The sequence below is a fragment of the Oryctolagus cuniculus genome, chromosome 1, assembly GCF_051225735.1.
Source record: "Oryctolagus cuniculus isolate XC-2025 breed Fujian yellow rabbit chromosome 1, ASM5122573v1, whole genome shotgun sequence".
In the NCBI taxonomy this organism is placed as follows: domain Eukaryota; kingdom Metazoa; phylum Chordata; class Mammalia; order Lagomorpha; family Leporidae; genus Oryctolagus; species Oryctolagus cuniculus.
This window is the reverse complement of record NC_142867.1, coordinates 13,120,725-13,138,113: the sequence shown is the minus strand read 5'-3', so window position 1 is coordinate 13,138,113 and position 17,389 is coordinate 13,120,725.

The window sequence follows — 17,389 nt, the reverse complement described above, 5'->3', positions numbered from 1 at the left end:
ATCAGGCAAACCGAATCCGAGCCTTCTCATTGCCGTATTGTGGGGAGACTTATTGATGTTAATTCGTGCCTGTCTTCGGTGACCTGTGGCGCATAAGCTGCTAGCCGCCCACAGGTGCTTATCGTCTTACTAATCAGGCAGACTGAATCCAAGCTCTCTCATTGCCGTGTTGTGGGGAGGCCTTATTTTTCTCTATTTCTCTATCTCCGGGCATTCCTATTTTTCCTATTTTACTTCTATCTGCCAGCATTCCTATTTCTCTCATTTTACTTCTAAACTTCTGTTTCTCTTATCCCCATGGTTTCCCGGCGCCCGCCCCGAGGCTGCTTCTTGGCGCCTCGCCCCGCGGCAGCTTCCCAGCTCTGCGCGGCTTCCCGGCTTCGCGCGCTCCGTGGTCTCCGCCCCCTTTGTGCCCGCACCATGGCCTTCGCGCTAGCCCCGCGTTTCCTACTCGCGCCCCATGCGCTCTCCCCGTTTGTGCCCCGTGCGCTCTCTCTGCGAATCACACAGCCTAGCTTACGTTTCCGCTTCTCGGTTTTCAGTCTAAGTTCCCCGGGCTAACCTGACGAAATGCAACCTAGCCTACGTCTCCGCCTTACGGTTTGGCTTCCCGTTTTTTGCTCCCCGGGCTAATCTGATGGATTCCAACCTGGCTTACGCGTCTCCGCCTCTGGTTTTAGCTTTTCACCTTTTGCTCCCCGGGCTGACTTGACGAATCCCAAGCTAGCTTACGTCTCCGCCTCAGCCTGCCCCCGCAGCTTCATTTTCCCTAACATTTTTCTCTACCCAGTATGTTTCCTAACTTTTCTTCCAACAACATTCCCCTCTCATTTCTCCTGGCTTCTCCCCACAGTCCGTATCCAAGTCTGTTTGTTCTAACTTTCACTTTCGCTTTCGACCTTAGAGATTTCTCCCAGTTTCCCCCCGTAGTCCGTATCCGAGTCTATGCCTAGGCTTTCGATAGCTTCTTCCGGCACCTTTTCCGTCTGGCTTTTCCCTAGGCTCTTTGCTAGTCTCTCTCTCCGGTATTTTCCCATTTCTTCCCGCTTCTTCCCTCCTAGGCTTCCTATCCGAGTCACGGCACCATTATGCCTCCTAAGCTTCATATCCGAGTCACGGCACCATTATGTCGCTCCCCCTCTTCATGGAGGAATGACACTACACCCTGCCTAGGCTTCATATCCGAGTCACGGCACCATTATGTCGCTCCCCCTCTTCGCGGAGGAACGACACAGAACACTGCGCTGTTCTTTCGTCTGCTCGGCCTTCCCCGGGTTTGCTGCTGGTTCTTCCTGGGTTGGCTACCGTCCCTTCCACCTCCGTGGAAGGGGCGGTTCCCCCTGCCACTTTCCCCACTTCCGCGGGGGAGCGGCACACCACCAGCCGGGTCTCTCGGGGGTTGCTCAGGTGTTCCTCTTAGATGTTCCCCTTAGATGTTCCTGGTGCATGTTGTCTCTCTCCTCCTTTATAGTCCTCTTCCACCAATCCCAACTCTGCTACCCACACGCCGAGTACGCTGCTCTCCTCCAATCAGGAGCAGGATCAGCTCCTGCAGGTCATCACTCAAGTTGGAGAGAGGCAGCTGCGTAGAAGTTGTTACTCCCTTCTCAGCGCCATATTGTGGGAGAGCAGATGCATAGAATAAGACTTAATTCCAGTAACAGTCTAGTCCGAGTTGCTCCCCACACTTGTTAACCTAAAAAGAAAACATTTTGATATTTCCACAATCTGCTCAGGTGGAAGATTTTTTTAAAGTGCAGAAAATTTAATTTTACACATGGCAGGAAACTTTGAAGAACAAGGAACAAGAGATAGGAGGGGGGCCAGCGCTGTGGAGCAGAGGGTTAAGCCTCCATCTGCAGTGCTGGTATCCAATATGGACACTGGTTTGAGTTCCAGCTACTCCACTTCTAATCTAGCTCCCTGCTTACGCACCTGGGAAAGCAATGGAAGATGGTCCAAGTCCTTGGACCCCTGCATCCATGTGGATGACCCATTAGAAGCTCCTGGCTCCTGGCTTTGGCCTGGCCCATGTGGCTATTTGGGGAGTGAACTAATGGATGGAAAATCTCTTTGTCTATCTTTGTCTCTCCCTCTTTCTCTGTAATTCTGACTTTCAAATAAAATAAATAAATCTGAGAGAGAGAGAGAGAGAGAGAGAGAAGGGACCAGGGAGACAATTTGCTCTTCCTGTCTCCCTCCAATGGGCTATCCTGAGACCTGATGGTTATAGGCAGTCTGTTTGGAGACATTTGCATGATTAAACAATTGCTCTTTTTTTTTTTATTGAGCTGCGATCAGCTCAGCAACACACCCTCTTAGATTTGTGTTGTCTCCTACCCTATCTTATGTCCCTTATGTTCCAGTTCCCTTACTTTTACTGCCCTAGGATTGTACCTTTCAATAGAATATTAATTAATATGGATCATTAATTATGACCCTCTTAGGTACTCCAATGGCATTTGCATTTATTACTGTATATTTCAAGTGACTTTATGTTTGACTTCTCCTCCAGTGAACATAAACTCCTTAAGCGTTGGGACACTGTCTCTGGTTCAACATTTTATTCCTGAAGCATATAGCACAGTGTTTGGTACATAGTAGGTATTCAATCAGTACTTATTAATATTGAATACACAAATAAATGAGTCAAGGAAATTAATACAGCACTTATTTATCAAACATTTCCCTGGAAAGCAGGCTATGTGTAGTTGTGGATGAACATTCAAGCCCAAGCAACATGATTATGTATTTTTCTAAAGATGTGCTTAGTTATTTGAAAGGCAGAGTGACAGAGAGGGAGGGAGAGATAGAGAGAGATCTTTCATCCACTGGTTCACTCCCCAAATAGCCTCAACAGCTGAGGCTGGGCAAGGCCTAAGTCAGCAGTCTAGACCTCCATCCAGGGTCCCCACATGCCCCTACCAGTGGATTTTGTGTGTTTAGGTCTCATAATAAAAAAAAATTGAGATTAAATCTAGCACAAGATACTATGATACAGTCAAGAGACGCAGTAAGCACAAGATGTATAAGGCTATTGCCAGCGTGACATGCCATATTGTTTTGCAATAAACATTTTTATATTTAGCAGTATGCTCTAAAATAATGATAAAAAGTATAGGAAATACACCAGCAACATCATTGTTTATTATCAAGTATTATATATTGTATATAATTGTATGTGCTGTTCTTTTATAATACTGGCAGCATCTGTAGGTGTGTTTACAGCAGGATCACCACAAACGTGAGTAATGTGTATCCCTGCGATATGGTGGCTACGATGTTAGAACAGCGATAATGTCACCAGGGGATAGGAATTTTTCAGCTTCACTATAATCTTATGGAGCCACCATTGTGTATGCCTGCCACCATTTACCAGAATGTCTTTATGCAATGCATGACTGCATAAGCAGGACTGGACACAGGTTGGAAAGGGAGGAGGAACTACCAAAGAGCCCAACCTATCGCAGTTGTAATAACATTTTACCATGCAGATGGGCATAAGAAGGCATAAGGAAATTAGGGGATTAATTGGAAAGGGAAACAAGTCAACACTGTGCAAATAAAAATATAGGAGTATTTGTTGAAAAATCTCAGTTATTATAGAGTCAAATTGGAGCTCTGGTAACAAGAATCAGGACCTCTTGCTCCGGGTTTGCCTTAGACCTAGGTAGGCCTATCTGTTCCTCCTTTTTTCCTAGCCTCTGTTGAAGCAAGAGTTTTAATTCCTAGTTTGGAAAATAAATACATCACAGGACAGAAAATCAGCACCAGGCTAGGAATCTAGACACTTGGATTCTGTTCCTCAATCTGCCACTCACCTGTTAGTGACGACGGATGAGTCATTTCCCCTCTCTGAGTCTCTGCTTCCCCACTTGTAAAACAACAGGGTTCACTGAGGTCCTATCAGGTATCCACGATGCATGCTTCATTATTCTGTGATCCAGCTTCTACAACAACCCACTTCAATAAAAACTAGGACAGATGCTCTACTAAAATAACTTGAGAATTCTCTGTCACATATACATTACAGTGTGCAAATTTTCCAATTTGTTGTTGCTGCTGAGACTTCCCCCTGGTGACTTACTTCCTTGTGTGCAATTTATTAGTCTTGGGGTCCTTTTCTGCTGGGGTCATTTGCTGTGAGAGGCCAGTTTGTTTCAAGGTGGTTATTGTTTTGCTTCTGCTGAGGCCTTTCACTGACTCACTGTTTGTAGTAGTTTTTGGTTTGGGGTCAGTGTGAACTAAGACCTCACATGTATGTGGCCTCAGGTCTTCTTGATTCCCCAGATAGCTCTAGCATATCTTGAACACAATACCTAGGGACAGTAGCCTGGACCCCTCGTCCCATTCCTTATCACCCCCATACCCTACTTTTAGATCTACATCTGTCTCAGAAAACCCCTTAGCCACAGAGCTTCACCTTTCACTTAGAGCACTAATTTTGAGTTCTCTATTTGTGGCAATCAAATATTTCCCCTTTTTGGTTTTTAGCTTGAGTTTTTGTGATTTGTTTGCCTGAGTGCCTGGGGAAGGGAGTTTCCATGCGTCAGCTTAACCAGCTAAATTCTCTTTAGTTATGGTTAATCTTTGAGTAGATCTAACTGGTGGTCACACATAGTTCGGTGCATCACGACTTTGAGAAACGAACTTTTCTGTGATCACATCCTTCCACTAGTAAGTCCAAAACTGAAGTCCAGAATTCTTTGTCCAAAAAGAAGAATTGCACAGAGAAGGGATGGAGAGACAGCAGCTGGTTACTGCATAAATGAGATAAAGCAAGGGAGAAATGAAGAATGCTGAGTCCTAGATGAATTTTTTTTTTTTTTTTTTTTTTTTTTTTTTTTGGCAGGCAGAGAGGACAGTGAGAGAGAGAGAGACAGAGAGAAAGGTCTTCCTTTGCCATTGGTTCACCCTCCAATGGCCGCCGCGCGCTGATCCGATGGCAACAGCCAGGTGCTTCTCCTGGTCTCTCATGGAGTGCAGGGCCCAAGTACTTGGGCCATCCTCCACTGCACTCCCTGGCCACAGCAGAGGGCTGGCCTGGAAGAGGGGCAACCGGGACAGAATCCGGCACCCCGACCGGGACTAGAACCCGGTGTGCCGGCGCCGCTAGGTGGAGGATTCGCCTAGTGAGCCATGGCACCAGCTTAGATGAACATTTTAGAGACTGACTTTACTACTCTTGTTAGCATCCAGCTAACAAGATCTTTCCCATTCCCCTTTACTTTGATTGTGTGTGTGAAAATATGAGCAAATTCTTCATGGAGAGAGAAGTACGTGATGAGGATCTAAGGAATCAAGGGAAATCAGTCTTTGCCACTCTCTTGCAAATTGCTTTCTCTCTTTGATCTCCAGTTTCCTCATTCATATAATTATATAACTGGATTATGGCATTATTTTGGCACTGGAAACTTTATTTTCAAACACAGGCTTACATACAAGCCAAGACATAAAGTGTTTAAAAGACGAGTTGCCTTGGTTGAACAGGGGGCAGGCTCCAAAGGCCAATGTCTTAGTTTCCTCCTCTGGGCAGAGGCCTGGGATTCCCTGGAACATGATCTGAAAACTGAAGTTGGTATGTTATCTTAGAATTTTCTACAGTTTAGGCATTCTAGCTAGGCTGAGAAAGAGAAAATTTCCCTTAGTTATAAGACTCATGGGAATTCAACTGATGTAGCATGATTTCCCAGAAAACAGGAAGTTAGTTGCCGAACTGTGAAGCAAGAGTTCGCAGACCATACTGCATGCATTCTTCTTTCTAGAACCTTTCACCTCCTTTTGAGTAAGTGATCAACAAGCCATGGCCAGCTGTTGTGTAGTTAAGTGGAAAGATTGCTGGGCTGGAAAGCAGATGTTTTGTTAACCAGCTGTAAGACATTCACAAATAATTTCACTGCAGGAGAGTGAATAAACTTTTTACCGGGATGTCACTAATAGCTCTAGAAATGTTTCTGAGTTATAATCAAATGGTTTACTACACCAAAATTTACTGAACATTGCTATATGTCAGATATCCCTTGCTCTATCATGGAGATTAGTCTAATGGGAAGACAAACATTGAATAAGATGCTTTAGACAAAATGGAAGAACAGAATGCTAAGAGAATTTAGATAGGCTCTTGGTTGCGAGGTTCAGGGTGGTCCTCCCAGATGCAGGGACAGATAAGGGCACACAAAGAGAAAGAGAAAAGGAGTTAGAGATAAAGATATACATACAGGGGACAGAGATAGAAACACAAAAATAGAGATACGGAGAGAGAACATAGATAGAGAAAAAGAAAGATGTAGAGGCAGAGAGGATGAGGAAGAAGTCTAGGATGACTACAGACTCTGGGGATGGGTGTAGTTTGAGTACGTGTTGGACTAATAGCTGTGAGTTTTGTCAAATATTGTATATAACCTATGATCAGGGCTGTGGACTTCATGCTGAGGACAATGATAAAGGAATGTAAGATTTTACTCCAGAACGTAAAAATTATACAATATCTCTTTTTAAGAGATCCCTCAGGATGCTCCTTGAGGATGTATCAGGTCTGTTTGGATACCATTGTGTTAATTTCCTATTATGTCACAACAAAGGTAATTTCTTCTAGTGGCCTGGAGATCCAGATTCTAAACTCAAAGTGTCTTCATAAATCCATTCCTTTGGAAGCTATAGAAAATCTCTGTTCTTGCTTTTTTCATTTAGAAAAGCCAACTGTATTCTTAACTTCTGGCATCTTCTTTAGATCTCTCCAAACTGTTGCTTCCATCATCCCATCTCTCACTACAGAGTCCTCTAAGTCACATAAGGTAGCACATTCACAGGTTCCAGGGACTAGAGGGGCTATTTTGTAGAGCACCACTACCATGATTGATAAATGACGGCAAAAGTCTCAAATACATGTGCCCTTTAGTTAAAGCCTTCACATGGGTGGATTTAGGATTTCCTTCCCAAAAATGGATTAGGATTTAGGATTTAGGTTCTTTATGGACAGCAGTGATAACACTTGACAGTGAGGATGAACAGTAAAGTCTACTGGAGGGGGCCAGTATGCTGGCATAGAGGGTAAAGCCACTGCCTGCAATGCCAGCATCCCATATGGGCACCGGTTCAAGTCCCAGCTGCTCCACTTCCAATCCAGCTCTCTGCTATGGCCTGGGAGAGCAGTAGAGGATGGCCCAAGTCATTGGGCCTCTACACCCATGTGGGAGACCTAGAAGAAGTTCCTGGCCCCTGGCCTTGGATTGCCGCAGCTCTGGCTATTGCAGCCAGCTGGGGAGTAAACCAGCAGATGGAAGACCTCTCTCTCTCTGCCTCTCCTTCTCTCTCTGTGTAACTCTGACTTTCAAGTAAATAAATAAATCTTTTTTAAAAAAAATCTACTGGAGAATCTTTTAAGATCTGTTAACTCATTCCTCACTGATTAGTTAGCCCAAACTGTGTTCTTGAAAATTACTGAGTGAAATTCTCTATTATTAATAATAGCCACCTTCTTCTGATATATTCTGTTCCTCGGCAAACTGTCAGTGAGAACAATGGTGCAATGGGACAGCTTCCAATGGTGACCAGCAATCTTAGTTTCTTAATCTACTCAAAAATGCTAAATCCTTGAATCCATTCCTAAATCAAAGCATAAAATCAACTTGCAACAGAGCAAATAAGGGCCCTCCTTATTGATTGCTCAGGATCTGTTCAAAAGGTTGTGAGCAACTCTAACAAATACTTTTTTCTTCAAAGCAACCAACACATTCTGCTACCTGTAGAGCTGCAGGGTTGAGCCAGGAAAATAGAACTGTAGTAAAGCACACTGTTTTCCAATGTGCTATAATTTAAATGTCCCACTGCACTATTGTCCTTTTAAATTATCAGAGTTTTAGCCACTTACCTTTTTCTGCAGTTTTTGTTACATAAAGGGAATGGTGTTCCTATTAGAAATACCATTAGGGCCGGCATCGCGGCTCACAAGGCTAATCCTCCGCCTTGCGGCGCTGGCACACTGGGTTCTAGTCCCGGTCGGGGCGCCGGATTCTGTCCTGGTTGCCCCTCTTCCAGGCCAGCTCTCTGCTGTGGCCAGGGAGTGCAGTGGAGGATGGCCCAAGTGCTTGGGCCCTGCACCCCATGGGAGACCAGGATAAGTACCTGGCTCCTGCCATGGGATCAGCGCGGTGCGCCAGCCGCAGCACGCTAGCCGCAGCGGCCATTGGATGGTGAACCAAAGGAAGACCTTTCTCTCTGTCTCTCTCTCTCACTGTCCACTCTGCCTGTCAAAAAAATAAAATAAAAAAAAGAAATACCATTACTCTTGTTTGTTAATTAAAGAGTTCAACCAATGGTATTAAGTAGAACAACAAAATACTAAAAGGAATAAAGTAGTAAGTTGTTCCTCGACAGTCAGGACAAGGGCTGATCAAGTCACTGCTTCTCATAGTGTCCATTTCATTCCAACAGGTTTCCTTTTTGGTGCTCGGTTAGTTGTCACCGATCAGGGAGAACATATGATATTTGTCCCTTTGGGATTGGCTTATTTCACTCAGCATGATGTTTTCCAGATTCCTCCTCAAACACTACTTCATACTTTGTTTTTCTGTGTGGGTACAAACTGTTGAACTCTTTATTTAGTATATACTAAATTGATCTTCTGTATATAAAGATAATTGAAAATAAATCTTAATGAAGAATGGGATGGGAGAGGGAGTGGAGGAGGGGATGGTTGTGGATGGGAGGGAGGTTATGGGGGGAAAAAGCCCCTATAATCCAAAAGTTGTTCTTTGGAAATTTATATTTTTTAAATACAAGTTAAAAAGAAATACCATTAGCAGAATTATCAGTCATAATCCTGATAACAAGGGACTATTCCACATGACTAGTGGTGAGTCATCACAAATTAGCTTATCATGTTGCTGTACTATGGTGTCTTTTGAAAAAACTGTTTTTCTTATGCTAATTGAACCCAAGAAGTCACTAAAAATATAAAAGTGAAAAGCACACTAGAGGGTTCCTTTACTTATATTTGAAATTTCATTCATTTTATAGTTCATAAGATTTCTTTTATATATATCATTCAGTTTGAGTCTCACTCAAACTCATACAGGTAATTAAAAGGTAAACTGAAAGTAAATTCTTTGTAAAAAATTAAGGGAGGAAATGAGAAAGGGAAGAGGAGAAATTGTGAGAGCATGGGCGGGAGGGAGGGTAGGGTAGGAAGTATAACTATGTTCCTAAATCTGTGTATATGAAATACATGAAATTTGTATACTTTAAATAAAATAAAAAATAAAAATATCTATTTTTATTTTCATTATACAAACTAAAACAATGGGATATTTGCTTTATCTTAAAAGACACAGATCGGAGGCCGGCGCCGCGACTCACTAGGCTAATCCTCCGCCTTGCAGCGCCGGCACACTGGGTTCTAGTCCCGGTCGGGGTGCCGGATTCTGTCCTGGTTGCCCCTCTTCCAGGCCAGCTCTCTGCTGTGGCCCGGGAGTGCAGTGGAGGATGGCCCAAGTGCTTAGACCCTGCACCCCATGGAAGACCAGGATAAGTACCTGGCTCCTGCCATGGGATCAGCGCGGTGCACCGGCCGCAGCGCGCTGGCTGCGGCGGCCATTGGAGGGTGAACCAATGGCAAAGGAAGACCTTTCTCTCTGTCTCTCTCTTTCACTGTCCACTCTGCCTGTCAAAAAAAAAAAAAAAAAAAAAAAAAAAAAAAAGACACAGATCGGAGCCAGCACTGTGGCACAGCAGGATAACACCCTGGCCTGAAGCGCGGGCATCCCATATGGGCTCCAATTCTATTCTCGGCTGCTCCTCTTCTGATTCAGCTCTCTGCTATGGCCTGGGATAACAGTGGAAGATGGCCCAAGCTCTTGGGCCCCTGCACCCACGTGGGAGACCCGGAAGAAGCTCCTGGCTCCTAGGTTCGGATTGGCGCAGCTCTGGCTGTTGTGGCCATCTGGGGAGTGAACCATCAGATGGAAGACCTCTCTCTGTCTCTACCTCTCTCTGTAACTCAGTCTTTCAAATAAATAAAATAACTCTTTTAAAAAAAAAGACACTGATCAAGTGAGAAATAAGAGAACCAATAACCAAGATTGAGATTAAATCAGTAATAAAGACACTCCCAACTTAGAAAAGCTTAGGGATGGAGCACACTTGGTAAAGTGATAAGTATAAATACACAACTGATCAAAAAGATAGGGTATGTGTCAATGAGATTTCATAAATAAGACCAGTGTAAGCAAATAATGAAGGATAGAATTAAAAGGGAGAGAATGATCCTGCGGGGGAAGCAGGACACACAGCAGACTCAGAATGGCAAACTCCCAAAACAGCATTCCTGCCTCAGAATCGACCCTTGGGACATTCGGATCTGGCTAAAAGGTCCATGAGAGTCTCACAGGCATGGAAAGCCATGACACGGTGGCAAAAAACAATCTAAATGAAAGATCCTGGTGAACAAGACCCCAGCAGAAGGAACAGGCCATCAAGGAGAGAGGCGCCTTTCTCTGAAGGGAGGAAGGAACCTCCACTGTGATACGGCCTTGACTAAACAAGTACAGAGTTGGTGAACTCAAGGGGCTTCCATAGCCTGGACAGCTCATGGCAAGAGTCTCGGGTGATTGCTGACGTCATAAATAAGAGTGCCAATTGTTAAATCAACAATGGGAGTCACTGGGTACATGCTCCCCACGTAGGATCTCTGTCCTTAATGTGTTTAACTATGAAACTTAAAAACAACACTACTAGTCGAACAATACCCTATACCTTGTGCGGTTGTGTGAGTGCAGCCTGTTGAAATCCCTGCTTAGTATATACTAAGTTGATCCTCAGTATATGAAGGTAATTGAAAATGAAACTCGATGACGGGCGGGATGGGAGAGGGAGTGGGAGAGGGGAGGGCCACGGGAGGGAGGGAGGTTGGGGTGGGGGGAAGCCACAACAATACAAAAGTTGCATTTTATGTTCTACTTAAAACTATTGGTTGAACTCTGTAATTAATACACAATTACTCTTAGGTGTTTAATTAATGCTATAACTAGTACTCAAATAGTATTTTACACTTCGTGTTTCAGTGTGGGTGCAAACTGTTGAAATCTTTACTTAATATATGCTAAATTGATCTTCTGTATATAAAGATAATTGAAAATTCAAAAAAAAAGAAAAGCTTAGGGATGTATGGTGAATTCTACCAAACTTTTCAAGAGGAACTATTTCTAATTCTTCATAAACTATTCTTCATAAATTGAAAGGGAGAACATCCTTCAAAATTCCATCTATGAGGCCAGCATCAGATCAGTTCCAAAACAAGAAAAAGATACAACAAAGAAAGAAAACTATAGACCTCATGATGCAAAGATATAGATGCAAAAATCCCCCCAAAATACTAACTCGTCAAACCCAACAACCCATCAGAAAGATCATTCACATGGATCAAGTGGGTTTTATACCTAGTACACTGGGATGGTTCAACATATGCAAATCAATAAATGTGATATATCACATTAACAAATGGATGAATAGAAAAAATATAATTATCTCAATAGATGCAGAGAAAGCATTTGATAAAATACAATATCCTATCATGATAAAAACCTTAAGCAAATTAAGTATAAAAGGAACATTCTTTGACACAATAAATGCAATATATGACAAATCCACAGTCAACATTATATTGAATGATGAAAGATTGGAAGAATTTCCATTGAGATATGGAACCAGACAAGAATTTCCACTTTCACCATTGCTATTCAATTTAGCTCTGGGAGTTTTAGCCAGAGCCATTAAGCAAGAAAAATAAATCAAAGGGATACTAAATTGGAAAGGAGAGGTCAGTTTATCCCTATTTGCAGATGGCATGATCTTAGATATAGGGTAACCAAAGACTCCACTAAGAGACTACTGGAACTCATAAGAGAATTTGGTAAAGTTGCAGGATATAAAATCAACACAAAAATCAACAGTCTGTATACACAAAACAACCTCTTGTGGCTAACAAAGAACTTGGAAGATCAGTCCCAATCACAATAGCTACAAAAAATTTCAAATACCTAGCAATAAATTTAACCAAGGATGTGAAAGTTCTCTACAGAGAAAACTACAGAACATTAAAGGAAGAAATAAAGGAAGACATTAAAAAATGGAAAAAATAAAAGTACTGAGGAAACTCTTCTTAGATCTAGGAAAAAACAATGCTAAATTCATATGGAAACAGAAGAGACCCTGAAGAGTTAAATATTCCTAAACAACAAAACAAAACAGAAGCATCACAATATCAGATTAAAAAACATACTACAAGGGCAGTTATCAAAACAGTTTGGCACTGGCATAGAATTAGATATGCAGACCAATGGAACAGAATAAAAATCCCAGAAATAAAGCCACACAACTACAACCAGCTAATCTTTGACAACGGAGCTAAAATCAATCCCTGGAGCAGGGACAGTCTCTTCAACAAATGGTGCTGGGAAAAATTGGATCTCCACATGCAGAAGTATGAAACAAGACCCCTAACTTACATCTTATACAAAAATCAACCCACAGTGGATCAAGGATCTAAATCTATAACATGATGCCATGAAATTACTAGAGGAGAACATTGGAGAAATTCTGCAAGACATTGGCATAGGCAAAATCTTCTTGGAAAGACCCCAGAAGCACAGATAATAAAAAGCAAAAATAGACAAATGGGATTACATCAAACTAGGAAGCTTCTGCACAGCAAAGGACGCACTCAATAAAGTTAAGAAGCAACTGACACAGTGGGAAAAAATATTTGCAATCTATGCAACTGATAAATGATTAATATCCAGAATCTACAAAGAGTGCAAGAAGCTCAATAACAAAACAACAATCCTGTTAAGAAATAGGCAAAGGACATGAACAAGCATTTTTCAAAGGATGAAATTCAAATGGCCAATAGGCACATGAAAGAAATGCTCAGGATCACAAGCCATCAGGGAAATGCAAACCAAAACCACAATGAGGTTTCCCTTCACCCCAGTTAGAATGGCTATCATCCAAAAATCAAAAATTAATAAGTGCTGGTGAGGATGTGGGTAAAAAGGTTCTCTAATCCACTACTGGTGGGAATGTAAGCTAGTACAACCATTATGGAAGACAACATGGAAATTCCTCAGAAATCTGAAAATAGATTTACCACATGACCCAGCCATCCCACTCATGGGAATTTACCCAAAGGAAATGAAATCAGCATATGAAAGAGTTATTTGTATCCCATGTTTATTGCACCTCAATTCATGACAGCTTAGATGTGGAATCAACCCACATGTCCATATACTGATAACTGAATAAAGAAAATGGAATTTCTTTTCACTATGGAATACTACTCAGCCATAGAAAAGAATGAAATCCTTTCTTTTACAACAAGATGGATGCAACTAGAAACCATTATGCTTAATAAAATAAGCTACTTTCAAAAAGCCAGCTATCATGTTTTCTCTGCAATGTAGTAGTTAATATAGAATACAAAAAAATGAGTAGGAACAAAAAGTACACCTGGAGATTTGATTGTTGATTTAGCCATTTTTTTATATTCCTCTGGAACTGTGATCTTTCTGTTTTTTTATTCATTGAGTATTATGGTCAGTGGTGCATTAAGCTTGTGATTATAGAGTGGACTGAAATATTTTTGCAAAAATTAAAGAATAATGAAGGGAGGAAAAGGAGAGAAGAGGGAGGGAAATGTGATTATCTTAGAATTATATTTATGAAATAAATGAAATCTGTTCTCTTTATATTAATAAAATTTTTTAAAAATAAATGAGAACAATTCTTATAACTCCTAGGCTAATTGACTTTTTTTCCCAATTTCTATCTTTACAGTAGCAACAGATTTGGCTTTTTGACATTTGTGACCAAAAGAACTATGACAAATTCACTTTCGAATGCATGATCCTTATGAGTAAAACAGACTCTTGGGCATTTTTATTTTTTACTTTGCTCAAAAATGTGTAAGCAAGCAGCTTGCAAGGATACATAAGTATAAAAAAATCAAATTGAAAGACTGGTGAAAAAAATAGTGGTGCAGAATAAAACCAAGAATAACAACAAAAGTGCTTACCAGAGTGACCCAAATTCTTGCTACAGATGAGCAATGAATTTTACTGAGAGCTGCTCAATGGCCAATGTGGAAAGAATTCATGTTTCCATTTCAATGAAACAATTCAGTTTATTGATAGAAGGAAAACAGAAAAGTTGCTGAGAAGGCAGAGTTGTCAAAGGAGTCCTCCAGCATAAACAATGCTTCCTGGACTCTGAAGCATAGTTGTGTGTCAATGCAGTCTCATCTGGCTTGATCTTATGGTAAACTTTAAAACATCAGTCTCCCCCTTGTTATCCAACTCACTCCTACCCCTGCTAAGCTTGCCTGTTACAGAGCCTGCTGCCTAGTGGTCAGTCCTTTAGCTGAATCTAGACACAGATGCTATAAGCTGGGATGGGGGGTCTCATTCCTATCATTACTTTTGGAAATCATTATTAATTTATAATAAATTCAATTCTACTTCATTTTAACATTTTAGTTCCTTTCTCGTTTCATATTATTCATTTGTGAATAAAACCAATTATAAAATTGTTCTGTTAAGAAATCCACTTTTCTAAAAGAAAAAAAATACCCTGGAGTAAGATACCTTATTACCATTATGAGCTATAGCCATTGGTCCTAGGATTATCATGACCATCCACCAGTCAATAGGATCAAAGCTATCAGCCTCCGGCAAGGTAACAGCTGGTTAGCTTCATGAACCCCAATGCCAATGCCTATGGCAGTTAAGGGATTGGCTAATATAAACCAAAACCTAGGGATTCAGACTATTAATAAAATATTTATTCACCAGTCTACAGTAGCAGATGCTACTTGAGTCTGAGTTATTTGTATTAAATATTTGTTAATTCAACGGAAGAAGAAAATGGAAATGTGCTCAAATGTGCTCATTTATATATCCTGGGTTTATATTTCTATGAAGTTTATTTGATTTAATGTATTCCAGTGATTTTTATAAAAAGCTACTTCACCATGAAAAGTTGCCAAAGTGATAAAACACACATTGCATTTTTTCTCTTTAGTGAAAATCATGCCAATCACTAGTATATGTTTGACAATTGTTATCCTTAAAATAGTAGTGAGTATATGGTGCAGTGATAATGAATATTCACCATTTAGGGCTACTTATGAGTTACTAGATAGAATCTGGAGAAGCAGACATGTTTGGTATAATTAGCAGGACACTGACTTTCTCTTTCTTTCCATTAAACTTACTGGTACTTGTCTCAAGTCTTTAAGAAAATTCACAGTGGACCATCCTCTAGCAAAGAAATCAGAAAGGATGAAACAGGTCTGAGGGCTTTTAATCACAGAGGTGCACAGGAAAGGTGTTGGCATTATTCACATAGGATACCTGAAGTTGAAAGGCAACATTTGGGAAACTGACCAAAATTAGAAGGAAATTTCTGGGATGAATGAAGTGTCCCTGAGAGCAGACCAACCTAATCTACCTCAGATAAGTAAAGCACCTTTCTCAAGGTTTCAGAACATATAAGACAACTTGTATTCAGTTGACATATTCCATTGCTTTAATGTGTTTGTTTTCACTTAATTCTTAATTTGTTTGCTGAAAAACAAAAACGAAACCCTTTTTTAAAAAATTTTATTTATTTATTTGAAAGGCAGAGTTACAGAGAGGCAGAGGCAGAGAGAGAGAGAAAGAGAGAGAGAGGTCTTCCATCCACTAGTTTACTCCCCAGATGGCCATCAATGGCTGGAGCTGCGCCAATCCAAAGCCAGGAGCCAGGAGTTTCTTCTGGATCTCCTATACTGGTACAGGGGCCCAAGCAGTCTGAGCCATCTTCTACTGCTTTCCCAGGAGTTTTCAGAGAGCTGGATCTGAAGTGGAGCAGCTGAGACAAGCACCGGCGCCCACATGGGATGCTGGCACTGCATCAGCTTTACCTGCTATGCCACAGCCCCAGCCCCCAAAGAAATCTATTTTTGAAAAATATTTTCTAAATAATTTTCATCTCTCCTATTATTGAAACAAACTAAATATTTAACAGGAGTGAGCCACTTCTGTTTCCCTATTGTGCACTTAAAGAACTCTAACTAAAGAAAATATTTAGATATATGAAATCTAAAAAGGTTTATCTCATGGAAATGCAGAATAGAATAATAGTTGCAAGAGGCTGGGAAGAGTAAAGGGATGGGGGAAGGGACAGTGTCAGGGATAGAGAAATATTGACTAATGAGTGTTTTTAGATCACAGAAATAAGTTCTGGCATTCTATTGTGCAGGAGGGTGACTACAGGTAATAATAATGTACAGTGTATTTCAAAAAAGCTAGGAAAAAAGTATTTTCATCATGAAAAGAAATATTTGAGAAGATAAGTACACCTACCCTGAATTGAACATTACACAATGTATACATGATTGAAACATCACATGGTGCCCCATACATATCTATAATGTTTGTGTCATTAAAATTTTATTGCAAAAAAAATTTAGGCAGTTTTTTAAAATGTATGTTTTCATCTACATGAAAGGGAGAGAGAGAGAGAATCAGAGAGAGAAACAGAGATCTATCTGTTTGCTTCCCAAAATGCCTGCGACAGCCAGGGCTGGGCCAGGTCAAAGCAAGGAGCTTAGAACTCCATCTGGGTCCCCCACATGGGTGTTAGGGGTCAAAGCACTTGAGTCATCATCTGCTGCCTCCCATGAATCATTCGCAGGAATCTGGATCCAAAGCAGAAGTACCAGGCAGGGCTAGAACTGGGGCTCCACAGCAGTCTAACCCACTATACCACAGTGCACAGTCCTCTAGGCAGTTCTAGGCAGTTTTTGACAGAATTTGCTTTTATTTCTTTGTCTCTGATTGATGCATGTAAGAATGTGTAGTTCAGATTAACTCTCTAAGTATCATGTAATATTCATTTAGGATTTCCTGAACTTGCTAGCATGTGCCATGTTTATGTAACTTAATCTCCTTCCTGAGCCATATACATGGCATCCCAGAGAAAAATAATTAAAATTTCTATTTCAGAATGGTGACTCTAATAAATAATGCGTTGTGTATTTAAAAATTGCTAAGGGAGTTGATTTTAAATGTTTTCACCACAAAACATGGTAAGGATGTAAAGTAAATGGATTTAATCAACACGATTTAATCATTTGACATTGTAAACACACATCAAAACATTACCACCACTGTACCTCATAAATACATACACTTATTATTTTACAATTTAAAAGGAAATTAAATAATAAAATAATTTCTAAATTCCTATTTCATAATCTGATTCTAAGAGCTAAAAAAATAATGCCTATAAAAACCTGTCTGTAGTATACAGAACATTTCATGTAAATCAGGACAGTAAACGACTGTGTTTCAAG